Genomic DNA, 17,666 nt, shown 5'->3' with positions numbered 1-17,666 from the left:
AAGTGTTGAAAAGTCACTGAAGAAGTGCTTCAAAGTGAGAACCAGAATAACCATCCAATCAATTATGCAAAACTGAGAACTGGAACAATCAACAACCTACAGTTATACTGTCTTCAGCTGTAATGGATCTTTCTTTTATTCGTTGTTTGTATCAATCACAGTCTTAGGAAATCAACCAATCCAACAACTCATTTCATTTCTGATATCCTATCCTAGAATTTCAGAGACCATCTGTAATAAAGAAAAATACTACACTCGTTTTCTCTCTTTGAGGTACCACTCCATAATCAACTGTATGGTATCTCTGACTGCATTAACTCAATGCAATAGCTTGGTCATCTCCTAAATGGTCTATTTATTTGAGGAGGGGCCTGCCACAAAAGATTGATAGCAACCAGTGAAGTCACAGAAGAACAAAAGAAAGGAATGCACTGTCCTGCCTCTTTAGGGAAGAAAGACCAAGAAGAACTTACCACATATGGTGAACTTAGAAAGATTCTTCTAAAAGGCAGTAAAGGAGAAGAGAAAATTCTATTAGTTGGGATATTTAAAAGTGGGGAAGAGAGAGGTGGAATTATAACTTAATCATAAGTTTGCCCTTCTAAGAGGTCCAGTATAGTCTGAAAATGAAGCTGAAGAAAGTGAACTTAAGTTTTTGTTGTTATTATTGGGTTTTTTACTCATTTTTAATGCTAGTAAATGGAAAAAATGGAAAGGAAGAGTGATATATGGGGCAAAATCAAGGAAAAGACGAGAACTCTACTAGTTCATGTTAAAGAGGAGAAAATTCTTTGTGATTAGAATGAAAGCAAAGGAAGGAAGATAGATAAAAATTTTGTGTATTAGGGAATAAAGCTGAAGAATTTCAGATCCAATGGCAAAGCCATCTACGGAGGGAGAGAGAAGAAGGCAGAAAGAGGGAATGAAAGGGAAGACAGATTAAGGAACATTAGAAGAATGAAGGAATATTTGAATTTGAGAGAACAGTTTAGTTGTCAGAGAAAAGGAGAAAGGAAAAGAAGGGTTTTTGGTATTTAAAATTTTAGAATGACTTTGGTTGATAATGAAGTTAAAAAATCAGTTCTGCTGGTGGCGTATGCCTGGAATCTCAGCAACTCAGGAGGATGAGGCAAGAAGACTGCAAGTTTGACCCAAGCCTTGGCAACTTAGTGAGCCCTGAAGCAACTTAGCAAAATTCTGTCCCCAAATAAAAACAAGAAGAGCTGGGGATATGGCTCAATCCCTGGTACCAACAATAACAACAAAAAAGTTTTTAGCATTAGAAACTCAAATTCATGAATTTGGAGAAATATTTTAATCACATGGTGTGGAGTGTACATGATCATAATACTAACATCACTGAGGAAGTTGGAGCTGTGTCCTCAAAGTCAACCAATAAAAGGAATTAGGAAGAGGAGGCAGTAATGGAAGATTTATAAACAAGGAACTGATAAATAAAGAAGGCACACAGATTCCTAAGTGGCTTCTGGGAACAAAGGAGCACATCAACCCTCCTTTAAAATCTAGAATTTTGTGGAGAACAGGAAAATGGTGGAGCAGCAAAGTGTGCTGACCAAGCTGCTCTATGGCATGAGACCAAGAAAGCAGATGAGTAACTTCTCAGTGAGGTAAGTGAAAGAGGGTCTTTACTGGGATTTAATTCTGTACTCTCAGAACAGCTTGGGGACTCAGATGTTTAGGTCTAATAAAATAAAAGAAGAAAAGCCACCACCAGTGCTGGCAGCTGCTAGACCTGATCCACCGTGGACAAAGGGAGCAGGGGGACTAAGAAAACCTGCATCTAAGATGGCACCATGGCACTATGGTGTGTCTTGGTACAGAGAAATCAGAGATTAAGGACACTGTCGAACTGATCCAGAGGGTGGAAAACATGCCACACATGATGGCCGTGGCATGTTCCTACCATGCTACAGTGGCGGGCGGTAATGGGAGTCTGGACCTGTGTGCTTAAGCTAGGTCCCAAAACCATACCTGGCAGATGCCCACCACAAAGCTCAGAGTGTGCCGAGGAAACTAGAGAAATTCAGGCATAGAGGGTGTTTGATGCAGCAGAATACAGGTGGCAGAGGGGGCAAAAAACTGGCTCTCTACCTCACAAGTGGAATCCAGGGGAGACTCCTGGGGTGCAGTATCTCAGTGTGAACTGGCAGTTGCAAGGCCCTGTAAGGGCGCTGATTTAAAATCTTCACACCAATCGCCATTCAACAAAGCACCTGGGGCTTTCAGGAGCTGCGCCTAGGGGAACTTGACAGCAACCTTACCCTGACAGTGGGGCAGACAACACTCTCCAACCTGTGCCACCTCACACTGTGGAGAAGGGAAACTCGGACTTTTTGAACTCTAACTGGCAGCTTGATGAGCTACACAAAAGGAGGAAGGTCTTGGCAAGGGCCACTACTCTTGTGTGAGCTAAACACCTCAAAACAAACAAACAAATAAACAAAAAACCCCAGAAAGAGTTACTTTTCATGACTGCCTTTTGGGGGCTAGGGTTTTTGTATTGTTTTTCACCTGTCTATTTCTATTGGTTCTCTTTCTTTTCTTTTGGTAACAGAAAAATTCTATTTTTTTCTCTCTCAGTCTTCCTTTAAATTTTTACTTCTGCTTTCTCTCAAACCCTTCTCAATATCAAGGATCCAGTAGACAACAACACAATAATATTGGGTAACACACCTCCCTAATCACTGGATAGATTTTCCAATCAAAAAATAATGAAGCTACAGAACTAAAAAATAAATTAACAATCCAGATTTATCAGACATAAATATAATATTTCATCCATGAATGACCACATACAGTTTCTGCACATTAGCACATAGATCATTTTCTTAAACAGATCATATCTAAAGCCACAAAGCAACTCTTAACAAATAAAAAAAATATATAGATAATACCCCTTGCATTCTATCAGGTAATAACGGAATGAAATTAGAAGTCAATGATAAGATAAAAAAAAAATAGAAGCTACTCTAACACCTGGAGAATAAATGATACACTATTAAATGATGAATGCAAAGCAGAAGAAATCAAGGGTAAAATTTAAAAAAAAAAACACTTAAGAGATAAATGAGAATAGTGATACAACATATCAAAATCTCTGGGAAACTATGAGGGCAGTTCTAAGAGGAAAGTTCATAAGCATTAAACCCATTCATTTAAAAGAATAGAAAGATACCAACTAAATAATCTAACATTAAATTTCATGGCCCTAGAAAAAGAAGAACAAATCAACACCAAAAGCACAATGTAGGAATAATTAAAATCAGAGCCAAAAATCAATGAAACAAAAAGTTGATTCTTTGAAAAAATAAATAAAATTGATAAACCCTTAGCTAAGCTAACCAAAAGAAAGAGAGAAAAAACTCAAATTATTATTAAAATTGCGACGAAAAAGGAAATATCACCACAGACACTACTGAAATACACAGGATAATCAAACTATTTTGAAAACTTCAACTCCAATAAATTAGAAAATCTTGAAGACGCTGACAAATTTCTAGAGACATATGACCTACCCAAACTGAATCAGGAGGACACAGAAAAATTAAACATTGATTTCAAGTAATGAAATTGAAGACCCTATCAAAAGCCTACCAACAAAGAAAAGCCCAGGTCCTGATGGATTCTCAGCCATGTTCTAGCAGACTTTTAAAGAAGAACTAACACCAATCCTTCTCAAATTATTCCATGAAATAGAAAAGGAAGAAACCCTCTCAAAGTCATTCTATGAAGCTAGTACTACCCTGTACCAAAACCAGAAAAAGACTCATCAAGGAAAAAATACTGGAGACCAATATTTCTGATGAATATAGATGCAAAAATTCTACATAAAATACAAGCACGTCACATACAAAAACTGCATTAAAAACACAGTGCACCATGATCACATGGGTTTCATTTAAGCAATGTAAAGTGAGTTCAACATACAGTAATGAATAAATATAATTCACCACATAAATAGACTTAAAAACAAGAATCACATGATTATCTCAATAGATGCTGAAAAAGCATATGACAAAATATAGCATCCATTCATGTTTAAAACAATGGAAAAACTAGCGATAGTAGGAACATACTTCAACATTGTAAAAGCTATATGACAAACCCAAGACCAACATCATTAGAATGATGTTAAATACTGGAACAAGACGGGGTACCCTCTTTCACCACTTCCATTCAGCACTTTCCTTGAAACACTAGCCAGAGAAATTAGGCAACAGAAAGAAATGAAAGGGATATAAATAAGAAAAGAGCTCAAACTATTTGTTTGCCATGGACATGATTCTATATTTAGAAGACCAAAATAACTCCACCAGAAAACTTCTAGAACTCATAAATGAATTCAGCAAAGTAGCAGAATACAAAATTAATACCCATAAGTCAATTGTCTTCCCATATACAGATAATGAATCAGCTGAAAGAGAAATTAGGAAAACTATCCATTCACAATAGACAAAAAAAGAAAATAAAATACTTCAGAATAAATCTAACAAAAGAGGTGAAAGATCTCTACAATGAAAACTACAGTACACTAAAGAAAGAAACTGAAGAATATCTTAGAAGATAGAAAGATCTCCCATGTTCTTGGAAAGGCAGAATTAATATTATGAAAATGGCCCCTACTACCAAAAGTGCTATACAAAATTAATGCAATTCCTAATAAAATTCCAATGATTTCTTCATAGAAATAGAAAAGGCAGTGAAATTTATTTGGAAAAAATAAGAGGCCCAGAATAACTAAAGCAATCTGTAATGAGAAAAGTGAAACAGGAAGCATCACAGTAGCAGAACTTAAATTATATTACAGAGCTATAGTAACAAAACAGCATGATATTGGCACCAAAATAATCATGAAGATAAATGGAATAGAAGAACAGAGACAAACCCACATGAATAGTTATCGCATACTTGACAAAGGAGCCAAAATCATACACTGAAGAGAAGATAGCCTCTTCAACAAATGGTGCTGGGAAAACTGGATATCCATATGTTCGAATGAACTTCACCCTTATCTCTCACCCTGCATGACATTCAACTCAAAGAGGATCAAAGACCTGGGTTATAGAATGAGAAACCTTGCACATACTTGAGAAAATGTAGGCCCAACACTCTAACATGTAGGCTTAGGAACCAACTTTCTCAACAAGACTCCTAAAGTGCAAGAAGTAAAATTACAAAATCAATAAAAGGGATGTTATTAAGCTAAAAACTTCTTCACAGCAAAGAAAACAATGAAGAACGTGAACACAGAGCCTACAGAATGGAAGACAATCTTGTCACCCGCACCTCAGATAAGGCATTAATTTCCAGAACATACAAAAAACTCAAAAAGTCTAACATTAAAAAAAGATAATTCAATCAATAAATGGCCAAAGGAACCAAACAGACACTTCTCAAAAGAAGAAATATGAATAGTCAATAGATACATGAAAAAATGTTCAACATGTCTAGAAATTAGAGAAATGCAAATAAAACTAAACTTGAGATTCCATTTCACTCCAGTCAGAATGGCAACTATCAAGACATAAGTACAATTAAATGTTGACTAAAAATTAATTCAACTATTCTAGAAACCAATATGGAGATTCCTCAAAAAACTAGGAAGGGGGCTAGGGTTGTAGCTCAGTGGTAGAGTGCTTGCCTTGCATGTGTGAGGCCCTGGGTTCAATCACCAGCACCACAAAAAAATAATTAAATAAAAATAAAGATATTGTGTCCATCTACAACTAAACAAACAACCAAACCAACCAACCTAGGAATGGAACCACCATTTGACCCAGTTATCCTATATGACACAGCCATATTATTGTTTATATCAGCTCAATTCACAATAGCTAAGCTTAACTAAGCTATCGAACCAACCTAGATGCCTATCAACAGATGAATGGATAAAGAATTTATGGAAATAAATTTATACACAACGGAATATTACTCAGTCATAAAGAAGACTTTATAACATCCTTTTTTTTAGCTTTTTGAAAAGATTAAATCACTGCAGCATTTTAAAGCTTTGTTTTTCTAAGTACTATATTAACTATGACCCAAAGGTTTGCTACTGAATCAGTACAAAATGTTGCTAATTTGTGTTACAAGTAGTTACTCATGAATTGTTTAAAAGTGTGTTGCTTATTCTGAAGCAAATTGGCGATTTTCCAGTTGTCTGTTGCTCATTTTGAGTTTAATTCCACTATGGAACATCTACCATAGGATTTCTTTTTTTTTTTTTTATTTCCTTTTTGTAAATTTATTCTTTTTAGATATACATGACAGTAGAGTGTATTTTAACATATTATACATACACATGGAATATAACTTATTCTAATTAGGATCCCATTCTTTTTTTTTTTAATTTTTTATTGTTGGCTGTTCAAAACATTACATAGTTCTTGATATATCATATTTCACAATTTGATTCAAGTGGGTTATGAGCTCCCATTTTTACCCCATATACAGATTGCAGAATCACATCAGTTGCACATCCATTGATTTACATATTGCCATACTAGTGTCTGTTGTATTCTGCTGCCTTTCCTATCCTCTACTATCCCCCCTCCCCTCCCCTCCCCTCCCCTATTCTCTCTCTGCCCCCTCTACTGACATTCGTTTGTCCCCCTTGTATTATTTTTCCCCTTCCCCTCACTTCCTCTTGTATGTACTTTTGTATAACTCTGAGGGTCTCCTTCCATTTCCATGCATTTTCCCTTCTCTCTCCCTTTCCCTCCAACATCTCATCCCTGTTTAATGTTAATCTTCTTCTCATGCTCTTCGACCCTACTCTGTTCTTAGTTACTCTCCTTATATCAAAGAAGACATTTGGCATTTGTTTTTTAGGGATTGGCTAGCTTCACTTAGCATAATCTGCTCTAATGCCATCCATTTCCCTGTAAATTCTATGATTTTGTCATTTTTTAATGCAGAGTAATACTCCATTGTGTACAAATGCCACATTTTTTTTATCCATTCATCCATTGAAGGGCACCTAGGTTGGTTCCACAGTCTAGCTATTGTGAATTGTGCTGCTATGAACATCGATGTAGCAGTGTCCCTGTAGCATGCTCTTTTTAGGTCTTTAGGGAATAGACCTAGAAGGGGAATAGCTGGGTCAAATGGTGGCTCCATTCCCAGCTTTCCAAGAAATCTCCATACTGCTTTCCAAATTGGCTGCACCAATTTGCAGTCCCACCAGCAATGTACAAGTGTACCCTTTTCCCCACATCCTCGCCAGCACTTGTTGTTGTTTGACTTCATAATGGCTGCCAATCTAACTGGAGTGAGATGGTATCTTAGGGTGGTTTTGATTTGCATTTCTCTGACTGCTAGAGATGGTGAGCATTTTTTCATGTACTTGTTGATTGATTGTATGTCCTCCTCTGAGAAGTGTCTGTTCAGGTCCTTGGCCCATTTGTTGATTGGGTTGTTTGTTATCTTATTGTCTAATTTTTGGAGTTCTTTGTATACTCTGGATATTAGGGCTCTATCTGAAGTGTGAGGAGTAAAGATTTGTTCCCAGGATGTAGGCTCTCTATTTACCTCTCTTATTGTATCTTTTGCTGAGAAAAAACTTTTTAGTTTGAGTAAGTCCCATTTGTTGATTCTAGTTATTAACTTTTGTGCTATGGGTGTCCTATTGAGGAATTTGGAGCCCGACCCCACAGTATGTAGATCGTAGCCAACTTTTTCTTCTATCAGACGGCGTGTCTCTGATTTGATATCAAGCTCCTTGATCCATTTTGAATTAACTTTTGTGCATGGCGAGAGAAAGGGATTCAGTTTCATTTTGTTGCATATGGATTTCCAGTTTTCCCAGCACCATTTGTTGAAGATGCTATCCTTCCTCCATTGCATGCTTTTAGCCCCTTTATCAAATATAAGGTAGTTGTAGTTTTGTGGATTGGTTTCTGTGTCCTCTATTCTGTACCATTGGTCCACCCGCCTGTTTTGGTACCAGTACCATGCTGTTTTTGTTACTATTGCTCTGTAGTATAGTTTGAAGTCTGGTATCGCTATACCGCCTGATTCACACTTCCTGCTTAGCATTGTTTTTGCTATTCTGGGTCTTTTATTTTTCCATATGAATTTCATGATTGCTTTCTCTATTTCTACAAGAAATGCCGTTGGGATTTTGATTGGCATTGCATTAAACCTATAGAGAACTTTTGGTAATATCGCCATTTTGATGATGTTAGTTCTGCCTATCCATGAACAGGGTATATTTTTCCATCTTCTAAGATCTTCTTCTATTTCTCTCTTTAGGGTTCTGTAGTTTTCATTGTATAAGTCTTTCACCTCTTTTGTTAGGTTGATTCACAAGTATTTTATTTTTTTTGAAGATATTGTGAATGGAGTGGAGTAGAAGGCAAGAAATAATTAAAATCAGAGCTGAAATTAATGAAATCGAAACAAAAGAAACAATTGAAAAAATTGACAAAACTAAAAGTTGGTTCTTTGAAAAAATAAACAAAATCGACCGACCCTTAGCCATGCTAGCGAAGAGAAGAAGAGAGAGAACTCAAATTACTAACATACGGGATGAAAGAGGCAATATCACAACAGACACTTCAGAAATACAGAAGATAATCAAAAATTATTTTGAATCCTTATACTCCAATAAATTAGAAGATAGTGAAGGCATCGATAAATTTCTTAAGTCATATGATCTGCCCAGATTGAGTCAGGAGGATATAGACAACCTAAACAGACCAATATCAATTGAGGAAATAGAAGAAACCATCAAAAGACTACCAACTAAGAAAAGCCCAGGACCGGATGGGTATACAGCAGAGTTTTACAAAACCTTTAAAGAGGAACTAATACCAATACTTTTCAAGCTACTTCGGGAAATAGAAAAAGAGGGAGAACTTCCAAATTCATTCTACGAGGCCAACATCACCCTGATACCTAAACCAGACAAAGACACTTCAAAGAAAGAAAACTACAGACCAATATCTCTAATGAACCTAGATGCAAAAATCCTCAATAAAATTCTGGCCACTCGGATACAAAAACATATCAAAAAAATTGTGCACCATGATCAAGTAGGATTCATCCCTGGGATGCAAGGCTGGTTCAATATACGGAAATCAATAAATGTTATTCACCACATCAATAGACTTAAAAATAAGAACCATATGATCATCTCGATAGATGCGGAAAAAGCATTCGACAAAGTACAGCATCCCTTTATGTTCAAAACTCTAGAAAAACTAGGGATAACAGGAACATACCTCAATATTGTAAAAGCAATCTATGCTAAGCCTCAGGCTAGCATCATTCTGAAGGGAGAAAAATTGAAGGCATTCCCTCTAAAATCTGGAACAAGACAGGGATGCCCTCTCTCACCACTTCTGTTCAACATAGTTCTCGAAACACTGGCCAGAGCAATTAGACAGACGAAAGAAATTAAAGGCATCAAAATAGGAAAAGAAGAACTTAAATTATCACTATTTGCAGATGACATGATTCTATACCTAGCAGACCCAAAAGGGTCTACAAAGAAACTATTAGAGCTAATAAATGAATTCAGCAAAGTGGCAGGCTATAAAATCAACATGCATAAATCAAAGGCATTCCTGTATATCAGCGACAAGTCCTCTGAAATGGAAATGAGGACAACCACTCCATTCACAATATCTACCATAGGATTTCAATCCTTTGAAATATATTAAGTCTTGCTTTTTGGCCCAGCATATGTTTGTTTTATTTGGGCAAAAATTCCACATCCACCTGAAAAAATGAGCATTATGCAGTTGTTGGAAGTAATGCTCTATAGAGCAATGGTCCAGGTGGTGCGGACCTATAATCCCAGTGGCTTGGGAGGCTGAGACAGGAGGATTGTGAGTTCAAAGCCAGCCTCAGCAACGACAAGATGCTAAGCAACTCAGTGAGACGCTGTCTCTAAATAAAATACAAAATAGGGCTGAGTTCAATCCCTGGTTACCTACCACCCCTGCCAAAAAAAATACAAGCAATGGTTCAGGTTGGTTAATAGTATTATTAAACTATTGTGCAAACTAATTTTTTAAAAATTGCTTATTTTAAACATGATGGGGAAAAAGGTTGATGAATTTTGTAAAATTGGTGATGAATTTGTCCATTTCTCCTGTTTGTTGTCAATTTTAGCTTTCTATATTTTGAAGTTATAAGGAACAAAACTATTTAGGATTTTGTTTCCTATAGAACTGACCTTTTTATCATTACAAATCAACTTTTATTCTCATTATACATCTTGCCTTAAAGCCTTCACTGACATTAATTAACGTATCAGATTCTTTTAGAGTTTGCACAGTATACCTTTTCTTGTCTTTCTATATCCTGTTTTATACATCTTATGTAAACTATATACAGCTGCTCTTTAAGTTCAGTTTGAGAACATTTTTGTAAATTGGCACTTAGCCTATTTACATGTAATTAATCACTGATATTTACCATTACTAGCTTTCTATTCAACTGTTCTTTTATATTATTTAACCCCCTCTTTTTAAATTAATTAACTTATTATTCCTTTTTTCTCTTGTACCTTTAAAAAACATTTCTGTAATTTTTAAGCTATTATCTGATAGATTTTAAATAAACTTCTTTGACCTATTACAGCTGATTTTGACCACTGCAGGAGGAAGATAAAATTATCAATTTAGCCATTTGTACCTACCTGCCTTTGTTCTGCTATTTTAATATATTTTGTTTCTGTTATACTCCATATAAAGTACTTATTATTTTAACTTGAGGGAATAAGTAATTTTACATTTACTTACATATTTATGTTTTCTGATATCTTCATTTCCCCCCTAAGGTTCTACATTCCACACAGGAATTTTTCTTCAGCCTAAATTACTGTACTATGGTCCTCCTTGTGACAGTCTCTTACCTGCTGTCTAAAAATACATTTGTCTTCATTAAAAAATATTTTGAGTACAGAGTTTCACATTGGCAGTATTCTTCCTTTATGTATTTAAAAAGTAAGGATCTCATACTAACATTTCAATCAATAGTTATCAATCCTTTGAAAACAATGTTTCCTTTGATTGTTTTTAAGATTTTCTCTTTTTCTACCTGGTTTTCATAAGTTTCATTATGTTGAAAGTTAAGGTGAGACAATATCTCATTGTAGTTTTGAAATGCATTTGCCTGATGGCTAGTGATATTAAGCATTTTTCATGTATTCGTTGGTCATTTGTATTTCTTCTTTTGAGAAGTGTTTATTCAGATCATTTGCCATTTTTTTTAATCAGACTTTTTGTTGTTCAGTTTTAGAAGTGGTTTTCTTCATCCTAATCTTACTTGGGGCTCATATAATTTCTTGAATATCTGACTGTCATATCTTTTATCAGTTTGGAAAATTTGGGGTTGGGATCATTTCAAATATTACTTTTGCTTCATTCTTTTATCCTAAGACTCAAATGACAACATGTAATTATATATCCTATACTCTCAGATAGAATAGGTTAGGTGAAATGACTCAGTCAATTTATGTTTCTTTCAGTATTTTGTTATTTCCATCATTTTTAGATGAGTGCTTTAGCTTCCATATGTTTATTTTTTTTTAATTTTTTTATTGTTGGTTGTTCAAAACATTACAAATTTCTTGATATATCATACATCACACTTTGATTCAAGTGGGTTATGAACTCCCATTTTTACCCCATATACAGATTGCAGAATTACATCAGTTATACATCCATTGATTTACATATTGCCATACTAGTGTCTGTTGTGTTCTGCTGCCTTTCCTATCCTCTACTATCCCCCTCCCCTCCCCTCCCCTCTTCTCTCTCTACCCCCTCTACTGTCATTCATTTCTCCCCCTTGTATTATTTTTCCCTTTCCCCTCACTTCCTCTTGTATGTACTTTTGTATAACCCTGAGGGTCTCCTTCCATTTCCATGCAATTTCCCTTCTCTCTCCCTTTCCCTCCAACATCTCATCCCTGTTTAATGTTAATCTTCTTCTCATGCTCTTCGTCCCTACTCTGATCTTAGTTACTCTCCTTATATCAAAGAAGACATTTGGCATTTGTTTTTTAGGGATTGGCTAGCTTCACTTAGCATAATCTGCTCTAATGCCATCCATTTCCCTGCAAATTCTATGATTTTGTCATTTTTTAATGCAGAGTAATACTCGATTGTGTATAAATGCCACATTTTTTTTTATCCATTCGTCTATTGAAAGGCATGTAGGTTGGTTCCACAGTCTTGCTATTGTGAATTGTGATGCTATGAACATTGATGTAGCAGTGTCCCTGTAGCATGCTCTTTTTAGGTCTTTAGGGAATAGACCGAGAAGGGGAATAGCTGGGTCAAATGGTGGCTCCATTCCCAGCTTTCCAAGAAATCTCCATACCGCCTTCCAAATTGGCTGCACCAATTTGCAGTCCCACCAGCAATGTACAAGTGTACCCTTTTCCCCACATCCTCGCCAGCACTTGTTGTTGTTTGACTTCATAATGGCTGCCAATCTTACTGGAGTGAGATGGTATCTTAGGGTGGTTTTGATTTGCATTTCTCTGACAGCTAGAGATGGTGAGCATTTTTTCATGTACTTGTTGATTGACTGTATGTCCTCCTCTGAGAAGTGTCTGTTCAGGTCCTTGGCCCATTTGTTGATTGGGTTGTTTGTTTTCTTATTGTCTAATTTTTTGAGTTCTTTGTATACTCTGGATATTAGGGCTCTATCTGAAGTGTGAGGAGTAAAGATTTGTTCCCAGGGTGTAGGCTCCCTATTTACCTCTCTTATTGTTTCTTTTGCTGAGAAAAAACTTTTTAGTTTGAGTAAGTCCCATTTGTTGATTCTAGTTATTAACTTTTGTGCTATGGGTGTCCTATTGAGGAATTTGGAGCCTGACCCCACAATATGTAGATCGTAGCCAACTTTTTCTTCTATCAGACGGCGTGTCTCTGATTTGATATCAAGCTCCTTGATCCATTTTGAATTAACTTTTGTGCATGGCGAGAGAAAGGGATTCAGTTTCATTTTGTTGCATATGGATTTCCAGTTTTCCCAGCACCATTTGTTGAAGATGCTATCCTTCCTCCATTGCATGCTTTTAGCCCCTTTATCAAATATAAGGTAGTTGTAGTTTTGTGGATTGGTTTCTGTGTCCTCTATTCTGTACCATTGGTCCACCCGCCTGTTTTGGTACCAGTACCATGCTGTTTTTGTTACTATTGCTCTGTAGTATAGTTTGAAGTCTGGTATCGCTATACCGCCTGATTCACACTTCCTGCTTAGCATTGTTTTTGCTATTCTGGGTCTTTTATTTTTCCATATGAATTTCATGATTGCTTTCTCTATTTCTACAAGAAATGCCATTGGGATTTTGATTGGGATTGCATTAAACCTATAGAGAACTTTTGGTAATATCGCCATTTTGAAGATGTTAGTTCTGCCTATCCATGAACAGGGTATATTTTTCCATCTTCTAAGATCTTCTTCTATTTCTCTCTTTAGGGTTCTGTAGTTTTCATTGTATAAGTCTTTCACCTCTTTTGTTAGGTTGATTCCCAAGTATTTTATTTTTTTTGAAGATATTGTGAATGGAGCAGTTGTCCTTATTTCCATTTCAGAGGATTTGTCTCTGATATACAGGAATGCCTTTGATTTATGTGTGTTGATTTTATATCCTGCCACTTTGCTGAATTCATTTATTAGCTCTAATAGTTTCTTCGTAGACCCTTTTGGGTCTGCTACGTATAGAATCATGTCACCTGAAAATAGTGATAATTTAAGTTCTTCTTTTCCTATTTTTATGCCTTTAACTTCTTTCGTCTGTCTAATTGCTCTGGCCAGTGCTTCGAGAACTATGTTGAACAGAAGTGGTGAGAGAGGGCATCCCTGTCTTGTTCCAGATTTTAGAGGGAATGCCTTCAATTTTTCTCCCTTCAGAATGATGCTCGCCTGAGGCTTAGCATGAATTGCTTTTACAATATTGAGGTATGTTCCTGTTATCCTTAGTTTTTCTAGAGTTTTGAACATAAAGGGATGCTGTACTTTGTTGAATGCTTTTTCCGCATCTATCGAGATGATCATATGGTTCTTATTTTTAAGTCTATTAATGTAGTGAATAACATTTATTGATTTCCGTATATTGAACCAGCATTGCATCCCAGGGATGAATCCTACTTGATCATGGTGCACAATTTTTTGCTATGTTTTCGTATCCGATTCGCCAGAATTTTACTGAGGATTTTTGCATCTAGGTTCATTAGAGATATGGGTCTGTAGTATTCTTTCTTTGAAGTGTCTTTGTCTGATTTAGGTATCAGGGTGATGTTGGCCTCATAGAATGAATTTGGAAGTTCTCCCTCTTTTTCTATTTCCTGAAGTAGCTTGAAAAGTATTGGTATTAGTTCCTCCTTAAAGGTTTTGTAAAACTCTGCTGCATACCCATCCGGTCCTGGGCTTTTCTTAGTTGGTAGTCTTTTGATGGTTTCTTCTATTTCCTCAATTGATATTGGTCTGTTTAGGTTGTCTATATCCTCCTGACTCAATCTGGGCAGTTCATATGACTTAAGAAATTTATCGATGCCTTCACTATCTTCTAATTTATTGGAGTATAAGGATTCAAAATAATTTCTGATTATCTTCTGTATTCTGAAGTGTCTGTTGTGATATTGCCTTTTTCATCCCGTATGCTAGTAATTTGAGTTCTCTCTCTTCTTCTCTTCGCTAGCATGGCTAAGGGTATGTCGATTTTGTTTATTTTTTCAAAGAACCAACTTTTAGTTTTGTCAATTTTTTCAATTGTTTCTTTTGTTTCGATTTCATTAATTTCAGCTCTGATTTTAATTATTTCTTGCCTTCTACTTCTTTTGCTGTTGTTTTGCTCTTCTTTTTCTAGGATTTTGAGATGAAGTATGAGATCATTTATTTGTTGGTTTTTTCTTTTTTTAAGGAATGAACTCCAAGCAATGAATTTTCCTCTTAGAACTGCTTTCAATGTGTCCCATAGATTCCGATATGTTGTGTCTGTGTTTTCATTTATCTCTAAGAATTTTTTAATTTCCTCCTTGATGTCTTCTATAACCCATTGATCATTCAGTAACCTATTGTTCATTCTCCAAGTGATGCATGATTTTTCCTTCCTTCTTTTATCGTTGATTTTCAGTTTCATTCCGTTATGATCAGATAAGATGCATGGTATTATCTCTACTCCTTTATATTGTCTAAGAGTTGCCCTGTGACATAATATATGATCTATTTTTGAGAAGGATCCATGTGCTGCTGAGAAAAAAGTGTAACTGCTTGATGTTGGGTGGTATATTCTATATATGTCAATTAAGTCTAAGTTATTAATTGTGTTATTGAGTTCTATAGTTTCCTTATTCAACTTTTGTTTGGAAGATCTGTCCAGTGGCGAGAGAGGTGTGTTGAAGTCTCCCATGATTATTGTATGGTGGTCTATTAGACTCTTGAACTTGAGAAGAGTTTGTTTGATGAACATAGCTGCACCATTGTTTGGGGCATATATATTTATGATTGTTATGTCTTGTTGGTGTATGGTTCCCTTGAGCAGTATGTAGTGTCCCTCTTTATCCCTTTTGATTAACTTTGGCTTGAAATCTATTTTATTTGATATGAGTATGGACACTCCTGCTTGTTTCCGAAGTCCATATGAGTGATATGATTTTTCCCAACCTTTCACCTTCACCCTATGTATGTCTTTTCCTATCAAATGCGTCTCCTGTAGGCAGCATATTGTTGGGTCTTGTTTCGTGATCCATTCTACTAGCCTGTGTCTCTTAATTGGTGAGTTTAAGCCATTAACATTTAGGGTTATTATTGAGATATGGGTTGTTCTTCCAGCCATATTTGTTTATTTATGTTACTAAACATGGTTTGTTTTCCTCTTTGATTATTCCCCCCCCCCTTTACTGACCTACCTCCCACTGTTGGTTTTCATTGTTATTTTCCATTTCCTTTCCTGTAATGTTTTGCCGAGGATGTTTTGAAGAGATGGTTTTCTAGCTGCAAATTCTTTTAACTTTTGTTTATCGTGCAAGGTTTTAATTTCATCTTCCATCCTGAAGCTTAATTTCGCTGGATATACAATTCTTGGTTGGAACCCATTTTCTTTAGGTGTTTGAAATATGTTATTCCAGGATCTTCTAGCTTTCAGAGTCTGTGTTGAAAGATCAGCTGTTATCCTGATTGGCTTACCCCTAAATGTTTTTTTTTTTTTTTTAACATATTTATTTATTTATTTAGTTAGTTATTGGCAGACACAACATCTTTGTTGGTATGTGGTGCTGAGGATTGAACCCAGGCCGCACGCATGCCAGACGAGCGTGCTACCACTTGAGCCACATCCCCAGCCCACCCCTAAATGTAATCTGCTTCCTTTCTCTTGTAGCTTTTAAAATTCTCTCCTTATTCTGTATGTTGGGCATCTTCATTATAATGTGTCTAGGTGTGGATCTCTTATGATTTTGCACATTCGGCGTCCTGTAGGCTTCTAGGATTTGGGATTCTCTCTCATTCTTCAAGTCTGGGAAGTTTTCTCGTATTATTTCATTGAATAGATTGCTCATTCCTTTGGTTTGGAGTTCTGTACCTTCCTGTATCCCAATGACTCTTAAGTTTGGTCTCTTAATGTTATCCCATATTTCTTGGATGTTCTGCTCATGGTTTCTTAACAGTCTTGCTGAGCTGTCTATGTTCTTTTCAAGTTGAAATACTTTGTCTTCATTGTCTGATGTTCTATCTTCTAAGTGTTCTACTCTACTGGTAGTATTCTCCATTGAGTTTTTAAGTTGGTTTATTGCTTCCTGCAATTCTAGGATTTCTGTTTGTTTGTTTTTTATAACCTCTGTATCCCTGTATAGTTGATCTTTTGCTTCCTCGATTTGTTTGTGTAATTCATTGCCGAAGTGATCTTTCATTGTCTGATTTTGCTGTCTAATGTCTTCCTTGATACTCCAGATCATCTGAAGCATGTATATCCTGAATTCTTTATCTGACATTCCATCTGCTGCAGCTGTTACCTCTTCTAAAGTTGAGTTGACCTGCATTGTTTGTGGTCCTTTCTTTCCTTGTCTTTTCATACTGCTTGCGTTTCTTTCTGCTTGGTGAAACTGTTGTGTTTTTGAAATGTTTTTTTCCCCTATATATTTATATTGCTCTTTTATAGTTGAAAAGTCTCCCTTGCAGGGTCGGGCGGCGGTCTGCCTACCTTGCTGGCGCGGGCGGCGGCTCTGCTCTCTCCTTACTCCAATTGGGGTGTCATGACTACCATGCTGGCAGGTCACTGGGCCTGTTCCGGGCACGGGCGGCGGCTCTGTTCTGCCCCTACTCCAATTGGGGTGACGAGTGTACCACGCCGGCAGGCCACCGGGCCTGATCCGCCAGTCACTTGTAGGTCTGCCTACCCTGCAGGTGCGGGCGGCGGCTCTGCTCTGCCCCTACTCCAAATGGGGTGACGTGTCTGTCGCACCGGCAGGCCACTGGGCCTGTCCCGCTGGTCGGTCGCAGGTCTGCCCACCTTTCGGGTACGGGTGGCGGCTCTGCTCTGCCCCTACTCCAATTGGGGTGTCGTGACTACCACGCCGGCCGGTCGCTGGGCCTGTTCCTGGCATGGGCGGCGACTCTGCTCTGCCCCTACTCCAATTGGGGTGACGTGTGTACCACGCCGGCAGGCTCCTGGGCCTGATCCG

The 17,666-nt window shown here is 36.9% G+C and overlaps 1 protein-coding gene across 17 annotated transcripts in view; it reads right to left on the bottom strand.

Moving 5' to 3' along the window:
• Positions 1-17,666, bottom strand: part of Znf438 (zinc finger protein 438) — a 194,530-nt gene that overhangs the window by 103,000 nt on the left and 73,864 nt on the right. Inside the window, exon 1 of one of the 17 annotated variants that reach the window (XM_071599920.1) lies at positions 4,138-4,155. The exons of the other annotated variants lie outside the window; for them this stretch is intronic. The gene's annotated coding sequence lies outside the window, so the exon portion shown is untranslated. Of the gene's footprint in view, positions 1-4,137; positions 4,156-17,666 lie in introns of those variants that run through there. 17 annotated transcript variants of the gene reach the window in all.

Source organism: Marmota flaviventris, chromosome 12 (genome assembly GCF_047511675.1).
Source record: "Marmota flaviventris isolate mMarFla1 chromosome 12, mMarFla1.hap1, whole genome shotgun sequence".
Lineage (NCBI taxonomy): Eukaryota > Metazoa > Chordata > Mammalia > Rodentia > Sciuridae > Marmota > Marmota flaviventris.
The sequence above is the reverse complement of the archived record's forward strand: the minus strand, read 5'-3'. Positions and strand labels throughout refer to the sequence as shown.